Here is a 10,976-nt window from a genome sequence, read left to right as displayed (position 1 = left end):
CTCCTCCTGAGCTTGGTTGCGTCATCTGCACGGACTCATCGGCACCTGCAAGCTGGTTCTGGAAGTATCTGTGAGCCACGGGGACTCAGCAATCTCGCACCCTCGCAATCAAGACTATTTAAGCTTATGGGAAAGGTAAAGGTATGAGGTGGAGCTGCAGCAAGCGACTAGCATATATGGTGGCCAACATACGCAAATGAGAGCGAGAAGAGAAGGCAAAAGCACGGTCGAAAATCTATGATCAAGAAGTGATCCTAGAGCAACCTACGTCAAGCATAACTCCAACACCGTGTTCACTTCCCGGACTCTGCCGGAAAGAGACCATCACGGTAACACACGCGATTGATGTATTTTAATTAAGTTAAGGTTCAAGTTATCTACAACTGGACATTAACAAATTCCCATCTGCCCATAACCGCGGGCACGGCTTTCGAAAGATCAAAACCCTGCAGGGGTGTCCCAACTTAGCGCATCACAAGCTCTCATGGTCAACGAAGGAATAGACCTCCTCCCGAGACGTTCCGATCAGACTCGGTATCCCGGTACAACAAGACATTTCGACAGGGTAAAGCTAAACCAGCAACACCGCCCGAATGTGCCGACAAATCCCGATAGGAGCTGCACATATCTCTTTCTCAGGGCACACTCAGATTGTCTAAACTTCCGGTAGGCCAGCCCAGAGTTGCCCCTGGTGGCCACCGGCGGCTGACAGTTTGGACCAACACTCAGAGGAGCACTGGCCCGGGGGGGGCTGAGTAAATAAGTAAATAAATGTTCCAACAAGGAACGGCCTCCAATGTTCACCTGCAACTAGCAATGCTATAAGAGGGGCTGAGCAAAGCGGTAACATAGCCATTCAACGGTTTTCTAGGACATGGTGGGTTAGAGGTTTGACATGGCAATTTGGGAGGCTTGAAAGCAAGTGGTAGGCATCGTAGCATTGGCATAGCAAAAGAGCGAGCATCTAGCAAAGCAAAGATAGTAGTGATTTCGAGGGCATGATCATCTTGCCTGAGATCCCGCAAGGAAGAAGAGCGAGTCCATGAAGAAGACAAACGGACATATCCAACGGATCCTCACACACGCAACGTTACCGGAACCAACCCGAAGAAACAACACCGGAAAAGAGCAAACAACATAGTAAACAACCATCACATAAACATGTCATGATGCACAATCAAGTATGATGCATGTCCGGTTTAAATATGCATGGCATGGCAAAGTGCACAAACAATCCTACAAATTAAGTGGAGCTCAATATGCAACGAGTTGCATATTGATGGAACACCACATCAATTATTTAGTTTGATCTCGTTTATGTACCCAACAATATTAAATGTTGTTAAACATGGTAAGAGGTGAAGCATAATCAAAACTACACCATCTAAACAATTTAAATGGGGTCGGACATAACAAATAACGAATCCAGTAAATCCCCATATGCATTAGTAATTTAAAGCAAACAACAATTTTAAACATTTAAATGTTATTATCATGATGCGAATGACATGTGCAAGTTTTATGCAGTATTTATGGAAACATTGATAAGGGCATATCAAGAAGCATTTGTCATCGTGGCGGAAAAGAAAAGGAGTGCCATGACAACGATAACGAAACGGTGCCACGGCAACGTATCGGTTATCCGGTAGCCCACGGGGATACCGGTGCAAAAGGAAGTGACGGGAGCGTGTCATGCAAGGATGGTGAGGTGCTCCCGATTACGGGGTTCCCACATGTCGGTGGCAAGGCAAAAGAGGGGCAACGTGCACCAAACAACTCCGACACGGAGCAAACAGGAGCATTTCATACAACATATGCATTCGGTCCACGGGTCATCGTCTTGGCGGTTATACCTTCAAAGTGTGCGTTGCCGGAGCAGTTCGGGTCAAGCGGTGTAGTCGTTCACGATCGTCGCGGGAAGTAGTCGTTCTCGTGGCGACGGTAGTCGTTCACGTTCTTAGCCTCACAAGTTTTCGTAGATGTTCATGTCATCGGTGTCGTGGTACTTGGGGTCTTCGGACTTTCCGGTCCCGTTCTTGCAACGGCGGTAGTGGTACTTGGCAAAATGCACGTCGACGGTAGTTGTTCTCGGTTCTTCGTGGTACTTGGCGATTTCGGAGACGGTGGAAGACGAACTTGGCGGTTCTCGTTGGCCTAGTACTTGGCATTATTTCCGGTTCGGTGATCGTTTTAGGCGTCGGGCGTCGAGGTCTCCGGCCATAGTGGTACTTGGTGTATTCCGAAACTGTCTTGGCGTCTTCGCGCGTAGGGGTACTTGGCAACTTTCGAACCCAAGTGACTGTAAACGTTCTCGCGGACGAAGCCGGGAGGCTAAGGCAAAGCAACGCGGCGGCGGCCTGTGCTCACCGGTGAAGCAGCAGCAGAAGATGAAGGTGGTGGTCAGCGGCAGGTGCTCGAGGCGAGAGGAGTAGAGGAACGCGGCGGGGTCGGCCCTGGCGTCACTTGACCAGGAAGATGGTGGAGGGACGCAGGATCCCACCGGCGACGGCCTTGAGATGACAATGCCATGGGTTCCCCGGACGGCATCCACGGGAGTTGCAGAGAGGCGAGGTGGAAGGAGCTGGCGCCTGGGAGATGCAGGCTCCTAATGGAGGTCGGCGGCGGCGTCGCAGGCCGGTGGGGCACTTCAGGGCGCAGGGCTGTGCAGGGCTCGTGCAACAGGAGAGGAAGGAGGGAGGCGACGACGTCGAGGAGGGTTGAGGGCGACGCGGAGAAGAAGGAGGAGAGGCAGGGGCGACGGTAGCCGGTGGGGGCGTAGGCTCGCGATGGCGGCGGCGGGCCGGCCTGGCACTACGGGGACTGGCGGCCATGTGAGCTGCTGCTCCTGTCACAAACGACGACGGCGAACCCGCAAGATGAGGCGGCGGCGAGAGGAAGGGAGAGGCCATGGATCGGGCGAGAGGAGAGAGGAGCGTGGGCGCAGGCGCTGCTGATGGGGATAGAGCGGGGAGCGAGAGAGGAGGATGGGATTGGGCAGCACGTCACTGGATGGAAGGAGATGGGATCGTTGCGATCGGCTAGGGTTAGCAGTGGGGCTACGGGACTCCTTGGGCCAGGGAGGCCGGTCCATCAGAGAGGGTTAGGTAGGCTGGGCTAGCTGCGCAAATGGGCCGGTCTAGATGGACAGACCCAAGAGGTTGGCTGGGCTGGCTCTCTTCTCTCTCCCTCTAATCTCTTTTACTTCTTTATTTCCTGATTTAACAAATAAACCAAGGAATAAGAAATGTAAAGAGAGATAGGAGAAGAATTTGAGCAGGGCGCCAATTTTCTTGGACTCATAAAAATGAGCTTGATCTAAGAAAAATACATTTGGCACCATTTGGAAGGATTGCATTCGAACACATTCGAATGTGATTCAAATGAGTTTGAATTAGGAAAACATTTTTGGAGAGTCCAAAAATGTTCGGAATATTGGTGGAGCTCCGGAAAATGAAGAAAGGATAAAAGCAAAATTTGGGGACCAAACTTGAAGCGAGAAAAGGCATGTGATTATTTGCAAGTGTGTTCATGGGTAAATCCAAAAGAATGGACATATTTATAATAGCTCCCTAATAACGGGAGGATATGTTATAAAGAGAATCACCATGTGAATTCCCTCGGTTTAAATGGACCGAAGATCCATGTAATTTATTTAGTTGAGTTTTTAAAACGGGTTGCATGATGACATGATGCAATGATGAATGCAACGAACCAAACAAAACACCAACGAAACTCGGAACCCAAGGAAGGTATCTGAAGTTCCGGTCTTGGGGCGTCACAACACTCCACCACTACGAAAGGATCTCGTCCCGAGATCTAGAATGGCACCGGAGGGAAAACGGAAGAGAAAGAGAAGAGGTAAAACTAAGTTGCTTCTTTGACAAACGAGTGAGACCAAAGAACCTTGAAAATGTTAAGCCATTTCGAGAAAAAGAATAACGGAGATGACAAATTTGAAAACACTCCGTTAGAAAAGAGGGACAAAGAACATTGCGAAAAACCTTGAGGTTGAAGGGCAAGATGTATATTGAAACCACTCCGGTTAAAACAAGATAGAGAAGGATTAAGAATGATATAATTTGAGCAGCACTCCGTCTGAGAAGGGAGGCAAAACTTGGCAGAATGGGAAAAATTCGAAAAGCAGGCACGACACTCCGGTTAAAAGGATAAGGATGAAAAGAACACGATCCTGACAAAACAAGAAGATGGGTTGCAGAGAGCAACATCACAATGCCTCCGGAACGAAAGAGTAGAGTAAAGATAATTGAGACAAACGAATGTAGAAGACAATGCCAACTTCTGCTACAAAAGAGCCTGAAAAGGCATCTTTAGGAGAAGGGTTGAACGGAGTTGTTGGAAAACCAACAACGAAAATAATAAGCTTGATATGGTCTTATGGAATACAACTCAAATTATGAGGTGACAACCCGCCACTCACGGGAAAGAATTAGATTGGAATAAACAAGGAGACGAGAAACTTATTTCACCGGAAGGATAAAAGAAGACATTGGATCATTTATAAGCACCATAGATAGCAACATTCCTTAGGGAAAGCTTTAGGTGGAATATAACCCAAGATAATTCCAACGAATAGGTTGATGGATTTAAAATACCTCATTCATAACAACATGTGAGTTATGAAACATGAACTCAAATTATTTAGAATGACATAATACCATCTCCAATGATACGGAAGAAAGATTGAACTCCGGATTGCAAGATGAAGCAAACTTGAGCTCCTCTGAAAAGAAAGTTGATGAACGTTTCGAGAAGGAATATAAATCCTTGATGAACCATCATGTAGAGACTCCGTGAAGAACTCCGGTTAAAAGAATGATCACAAAGAAGTGAAGGATGAAAAGAATAAGGTTGAAACCTTGCAATGATTAGATGAAGCTTGTGACGAGATAAAAGAGAGATCTTGAAACTCCAGGAAAAGAAAAAGCTGAACACAATTGGAATCAAGAAGTTGATGCACCTCCGGAATAAGGAATTAATCACTTGGATGAACAAGAATAAGAATTACGTTATGCTTATCCTTCACCAATTTAAATTGATGACAAGCAATGGATTTGACATACTACTTATTCTCGTAGAAAAGATTAAGCGAGATATAACATAAACTTGAGAATGTCTTCAACGAATCACCGGTAGGATTGGAACATCGAATAAATTGATAAGTAAGAGAACTCTTGAACGAACCACCGTTAGAATTAAAATAAACGAAGTAAAGGGATGAATCACCGGTTAGAATTAGCAAATACACGAAGATGCTTTAGAGGATTTAGATACATGAGAACGACGAGATCACGAGCCGATTAAAGATCACTTGAACGAAGCACCGGTATGATTTAGAGTATGCGAGCTGAAAGCTGGACTGAATCAATCTTAGATGATGGGCTCCGGATAATCCGACAGAAAATACTCTGAATTACTCCGGATGAGTGAAAAGAATTCTGACAATCGAAAACAACTATGAGAGGTTCATATCGCTAGAACCACGAATCTTGAAGAGAAAGGAGCAATATTAAAGAGAAACTCTTCTTCGGTCTTCAAAACGACGAGAAACACCACCATGAATTATTTAGACACTCCGGAAGAATCAAAACGAAGAGGTTGAGCCAACGATGAAAAGAATTGTGAAAGATCTAGGAGATGGCATTTGACTGATGATAACTCATTCTTACGTCAAACTTTAAAAGGAATTTAGGATAGCTCCGGGAAAATAAGAAGAGTCAGGTAAGATCCTGGGAACAGACCTGTGGGTTAGGGCCCACTCAAAAGAAACACCGTTGAAATAATTTAAAAGAGAGGTTGCACCGGTTAAATTAAATGACTTGAATGAGATAACATCCTCGAAAGATCTTGAAAGAATCTTGAATGACAAGACGAACCTTTTGAGAAAATTTGAGCACTCCGGGACAATTGAATAGCGAGAGGTGAAAGATTGAGAATTGCACCAGCATGAGAAAGCATTGAAAACGAGGAAAGGGATATGATCAACACCAAAAGCTTGACTTGAAACCACCGGAGAAGATAAAAGAAACGAAGAATGATGAACTAGAAGCTCCCTTAGTATCTTCATGAGAATCACCGGATAAGAACATGAAGGAAATAGAACGGAGGGACTTCACATCAATAAGATGGATACACGATAAAGAAATCCGAGTCCTAGGATAAACAAGGGTGGGAGGGTGGGAAAACAAAGACAACTTGGGATGGATGAACGAACACCGTTGAGAAAGCTGAGATTGGATCATGCGGATGTTGAAATGTTCGGATCCACTTGAAGAGAAACACACCGGTGAAAAGGATTGACATGACAATCTCGATTATCATGAAGGATTGGTATTCACATCGGAGTATGAAAACACCATTTGGGGAAGGTATGGAATCAACATTTGACTTTGAAGCAACTCGAATACCACAACTCAAAACAAAAACAAAGAATTGGCATGCGGAATAAGCTGGAACAAACATATGATAGAGATTTCATCCAAAGTTTTCGTGGTGGGGCCTACACGGGCTCGATCGTACAGCACCATCATGTACAAGGCAGTGCACATGACATACGAAGCGTCCCCGAGTCAGCATTGCCAAGGACTCTTTAAGACACAACGAGACCACTGTAAAACCGACCGTGAATAGGCGGACCACTAGACGTCGAACCCCAATTTCATATCATACATCTGTCGGAAAGATATCCTAAGAGCTACTTGAATTCCCACTTATAAACTCCCGAAACTTTCCCAGTTATGCAATCAGGTGTTGGGGATACAGGGGAAGCATAATATCTCACCCAAAACTAGCAAATCCTACATCCAGCTGCATCCATCCTTCAACACATAACCAAGAAACCTTCGGAAATCGTCTACCTCAACCTTCGAAAAGCATCCGTTATACAAGTTATGGCAATACTCCCAAACTCCCGCCCCAGTACTGGGTGGCATCGAGGTTATCTCACCAACGAACTGCATAAAAGAGATTTTTGATGTCGGCGAACTAAACTCAGGTATTCCAGAACTGCAACGATAAAATTATGACGACAACGCCTCAGAGCTCAACTCCCCGGGACACTTCCACAAAACCCCTGACAGGAGGCACCAAGACAATGTTCTCTTCATAAAACCATCGGAACGATTCCAAGATACCCGCGTGATCCTAAAATTTTTTTAGAGAAATTTGAGAAGAGAAGAGTCAAAACTCTACGTCAGGATCTCTTACCAGAGCGATGAGGAGACTGGGGAGTAAAAAGAATTCCTAAACTCTCCGATATATAATTTCTAAATGACTCAAAACATTTTTCTAGACTCAACAACGGCTGCTAAAAACGATCAAGCAGTGGGGCTCCTAAGGTCGGGGAAGGCTCTGATTACCAACTTGTAACGCCCTCGATGCGGCTATATCTCCCACGTGTCGAAGCACGACTTAGAGGCATAACCGCATTGAAAGCAATGTCGCAAGTGAGGTAATCTTCACACAACCCATGTAATACATAAGGGAAAGAGATACATAGCTGGCTTACAATCGCCACTTCACACAAATACATGAATAAAGCATTACATCATCCAAATACAATCAAGGTCCGACTACGGAACCAAAATAAAAGAAGAACCCCAAATGCGACACGGTCCCCGATCGACCCCAACTGGGCTCCACTACTGATCAAATAGAGCGAAACCACACAACGGACAAAGTCTTCATCGAGCTCCTCCTGAGCTTGGTTGCGTCATCTGCACGGACTCATCGGCACCTGCAAGCTGGTTCTGGAAGTATCTGTGAGCCACGGGGACTCAGCAATCTCGCACCCTCGCAATCAAGACTATTTAAGCTTATGGGAAAGGTAAAGGTATGAGGTGGAGCTGCAGCAAGCGACTAGCATATATGGTGGCCAACATACGCAAATGAGAGCGAGAAGAGAAGGCAAAAGCACGGTCGAAAATCTATGATCAAGAAGTGATCCTAGAGCAACCTACGTCAAGCATAACTCCAACACCGTGTTCACTTCCCGGACTCTGCCGGAAAGAGACCATCACGGTAACACACGCGATTGATGTATTTTAATTAAGTTAAGGTTCAAGTTATCTACAACTGGACATTAACAAATTCCCATCTGCCCATAACCGCGGGCACGGCTTTCGAAAGATCAAAACCCTGCAGGGGTGTCCCAACTTAGCGCATCACAAGCTCTCATGGTCAACGAAGGAATAGACCTCCTCCCGAGACGTTCCGATCAGACTCGGTATCCCGGTACAACAAGACATTTCGACAGGGTAAAGCTAAACCAGCAACACCGCCCGAATGTGCCGACAAATCCCGATAGGAGCTGCACATATCTCTTTCTCAGGGCACACTCAGATTGTCTAAACTTCCGGTAGGCCAGCCCAGAGTTTCCCCTGGTGGCCACCGGCGGCTGACAGTTTGGACCAACACTCAGAGGAGCACTGGCCCGGGAGGGTTAAAATAATGATGACCCTTGAGTCCGCAAAACCCAAGGGAAAAAGAGGCTAGGTGGCGAATGGTAAAACCAATGTTGGGCATTGCTGGAAAGCTTTACTGAAGGCGAATTGTCAAGGGTTTCCCATAATAGCCCAACCGCGTAAGGAACGCAAAATCCGGGAACATAACACCGATATGACGGAATTTAGGGCGGCAAGAGTGGAACAAAACACCAGGCATAGGGCCGAGCCTTCCACCCTTTACCAAGTATATAGATGCATTAATATAACAGGATAATCTAATGATATCCCAACAAGTAAATAAATGTTCCAACAAGGAACGGCCTCCAATCTTCACCTGCAACTAGCAATGCTATAAGAGGGGCTGAGCAAAGCGGTAACATAGCCATTCAACGGTTTGCTAGGACATGGTGGGTTAGAGGTTTGACATGGCAATTTGGGAGGCTTGAAAGCAAGTGGTAGGCATCGTAGCATTGGCATAGCAAAAGAGCAAGCATCTAGCAAAGCAAAGATAGTAGTGATTTCGAGGGTATGATCATCTTGCCTGAGATCCTGCAAGGAAGAAGAACGAGTCCATGAAGAAGACAAGCGGACGAATCCAACGGATCCTCACACACGCAACGTTACCGGAACCAACCCAAAGAAACAACACCGGAAAAGAGCAAACAACATAGTAAACAACCATCACATAAACATGTCATGATGCACAATCAAGTATGATGCATGTCCGGTTCAAATATGCATGGCATGGCAAAGTGCACAAATAATCCTACAAATTAAGTGGAGCTCAATATGCAACGAGTTGCATATTGACGGAACACCACATCAATTATTTAGTTCGATCTCGTTTATGTACCCAACAATATTAAATGTTGTTAAACATGGTAAGAGGTGAAGCATAACAAAACTACACCATCTAAACAATTTAAATGGGGTTGGACATAACAAATAACGAATCCAGTAAATCCCCATATGCATTAGTAATTTAAAGCAAACAACAATTTTAAACATTTAAATGTTATTATCATGATGCGAATGACATGTGCAAGTTTTATGCAGTATTTATGGAAACATTGATAAGGGCATATCAAGAAGCATTTGTCATCGTGGCGGAAAAGAAAAGGAGTGACACGACAACGATAACGAAACGGTGCCACGGAAACGTATCGGTTATCCGGTAGCCCACGGGGATACCGGTGCAAAAGGAAGTGACGGGAGCGTGTCATGCAAGGATGGTGGGGTGCTCCCGATTACGGGGTTCCCACATGTCGGTGGCAAGGCAAAAGAGGGGCAACATGCACCGAACAACTCCGACACGGAGCAAACAGGAGCATTTCATACAACATATGCATTCGGTCCACGGGTCATCGTCTCGGCGGTTATACCTTCGAAGTGTGCGTTGCTGGAGCGGTTCGGGTCAAGCGGTGTAGTCGTTCACGATCGTCATGGGAAGTAGTCGTTCTCATGGCGACGGTAGTCGTTCACGTTCTTAGCCTCACAAGTTTTCGTACATGTTCATGTCATCGATGTCATGGTACTTGGGGTCTTCGGACTTTCCGGTCCCGTTCTTGCGACGGCGGTAGTGGTACTTGGCAAAATGCACGTCGACGGTAGTTGTTCTCGGTTCGTCGTGGTACTTGGCGATTTCGGAGAAGGCGGAAGACGAACTTGGCGGTTCTCATTGACCTAGTACTTGGCGTTATTTCCGGTTCGGTGATCGTTTTAGGCGTCGGGCGTCGAGGTCTCCGGCCGTAGTGGTACTTGGTGTATTCCGAAACTGTCTTGGCGTCTTCGCGCGTAGGGGTACTTGGCAACTTGTCGAACCCAAGTGACTGTAAACGTTCTCGCGGATGAAGCCGGGAGGCGAAGGCAAAGCAACGTGGCGGCGGCCTGTGCTCACCGGTGAAGCAGCAGCAGAAGACGAAGGTGGTGGTCAGCCGCAGGTGCTCGAGGCGAGAGGAGTAGAGGAACGCGGCGGGGTCGGCCCTGGCGTCACTTGACCAGGAAGATGGTGGAGGGACGCAGGATCCCACCGGCGACGGCCTTGAGACGACAATGCCATGGGTTCCCCGGACGGCATCCACGGGAGTTGCAGAGAGGCGAGGTGGAAGGAGCTGGTGCCTGGGCGACGCAGGCTCCTAGTGGAGGTCGGCGGCGGCGTCGCAGGCCGGCGGGGCACTTGAGGGCGCAGGGCTGTGTAGGGCTCGTGCGACAGGAGAGGAAGGAGGGAGGCGACGACGTCGAGGAGGGTTGAGGGCGACGCGGAGAAGAAGGAGGAGAGGCAGGGGCGACGGTAGCCGGCGGGGGCGCAGGCTCGTGATGGCGGCGGCGGGCCGGCCTGGCACTTCGGGAACTGGCGGCCATGTGAGCTGCTGCTCCTGTCACAAACGACGACGGCGAACCCGCGAGATGAGGCGGCAGCGAGAGGAAGGGAGAGGCCATGGATCGGGCGAGAGGAGAGAGGAGCGTGGGCGCGGGTGCTGGTGATGGGGATCGAGCGGGGAGCGAGAGAGGACG

The sequence above is a fragment of the Triticum urartu genome, chromosome 2A, assembly GCF_056163025.1.
Source record: "Triticum urartu cultivar PI428250 chromosome 2A, HENAU_Tu73, whole genome shotgun sequence".
In the NCBI taxonomy this organism is placed as follows: Eukaryota; Viridiplantae; Streptophyta; class Magnoliopsida; order Poales; family Poaceae; genus Triticum; species Triticum urartu.
Note: the sequence above shows the minus strand (reverse complement) of the source record.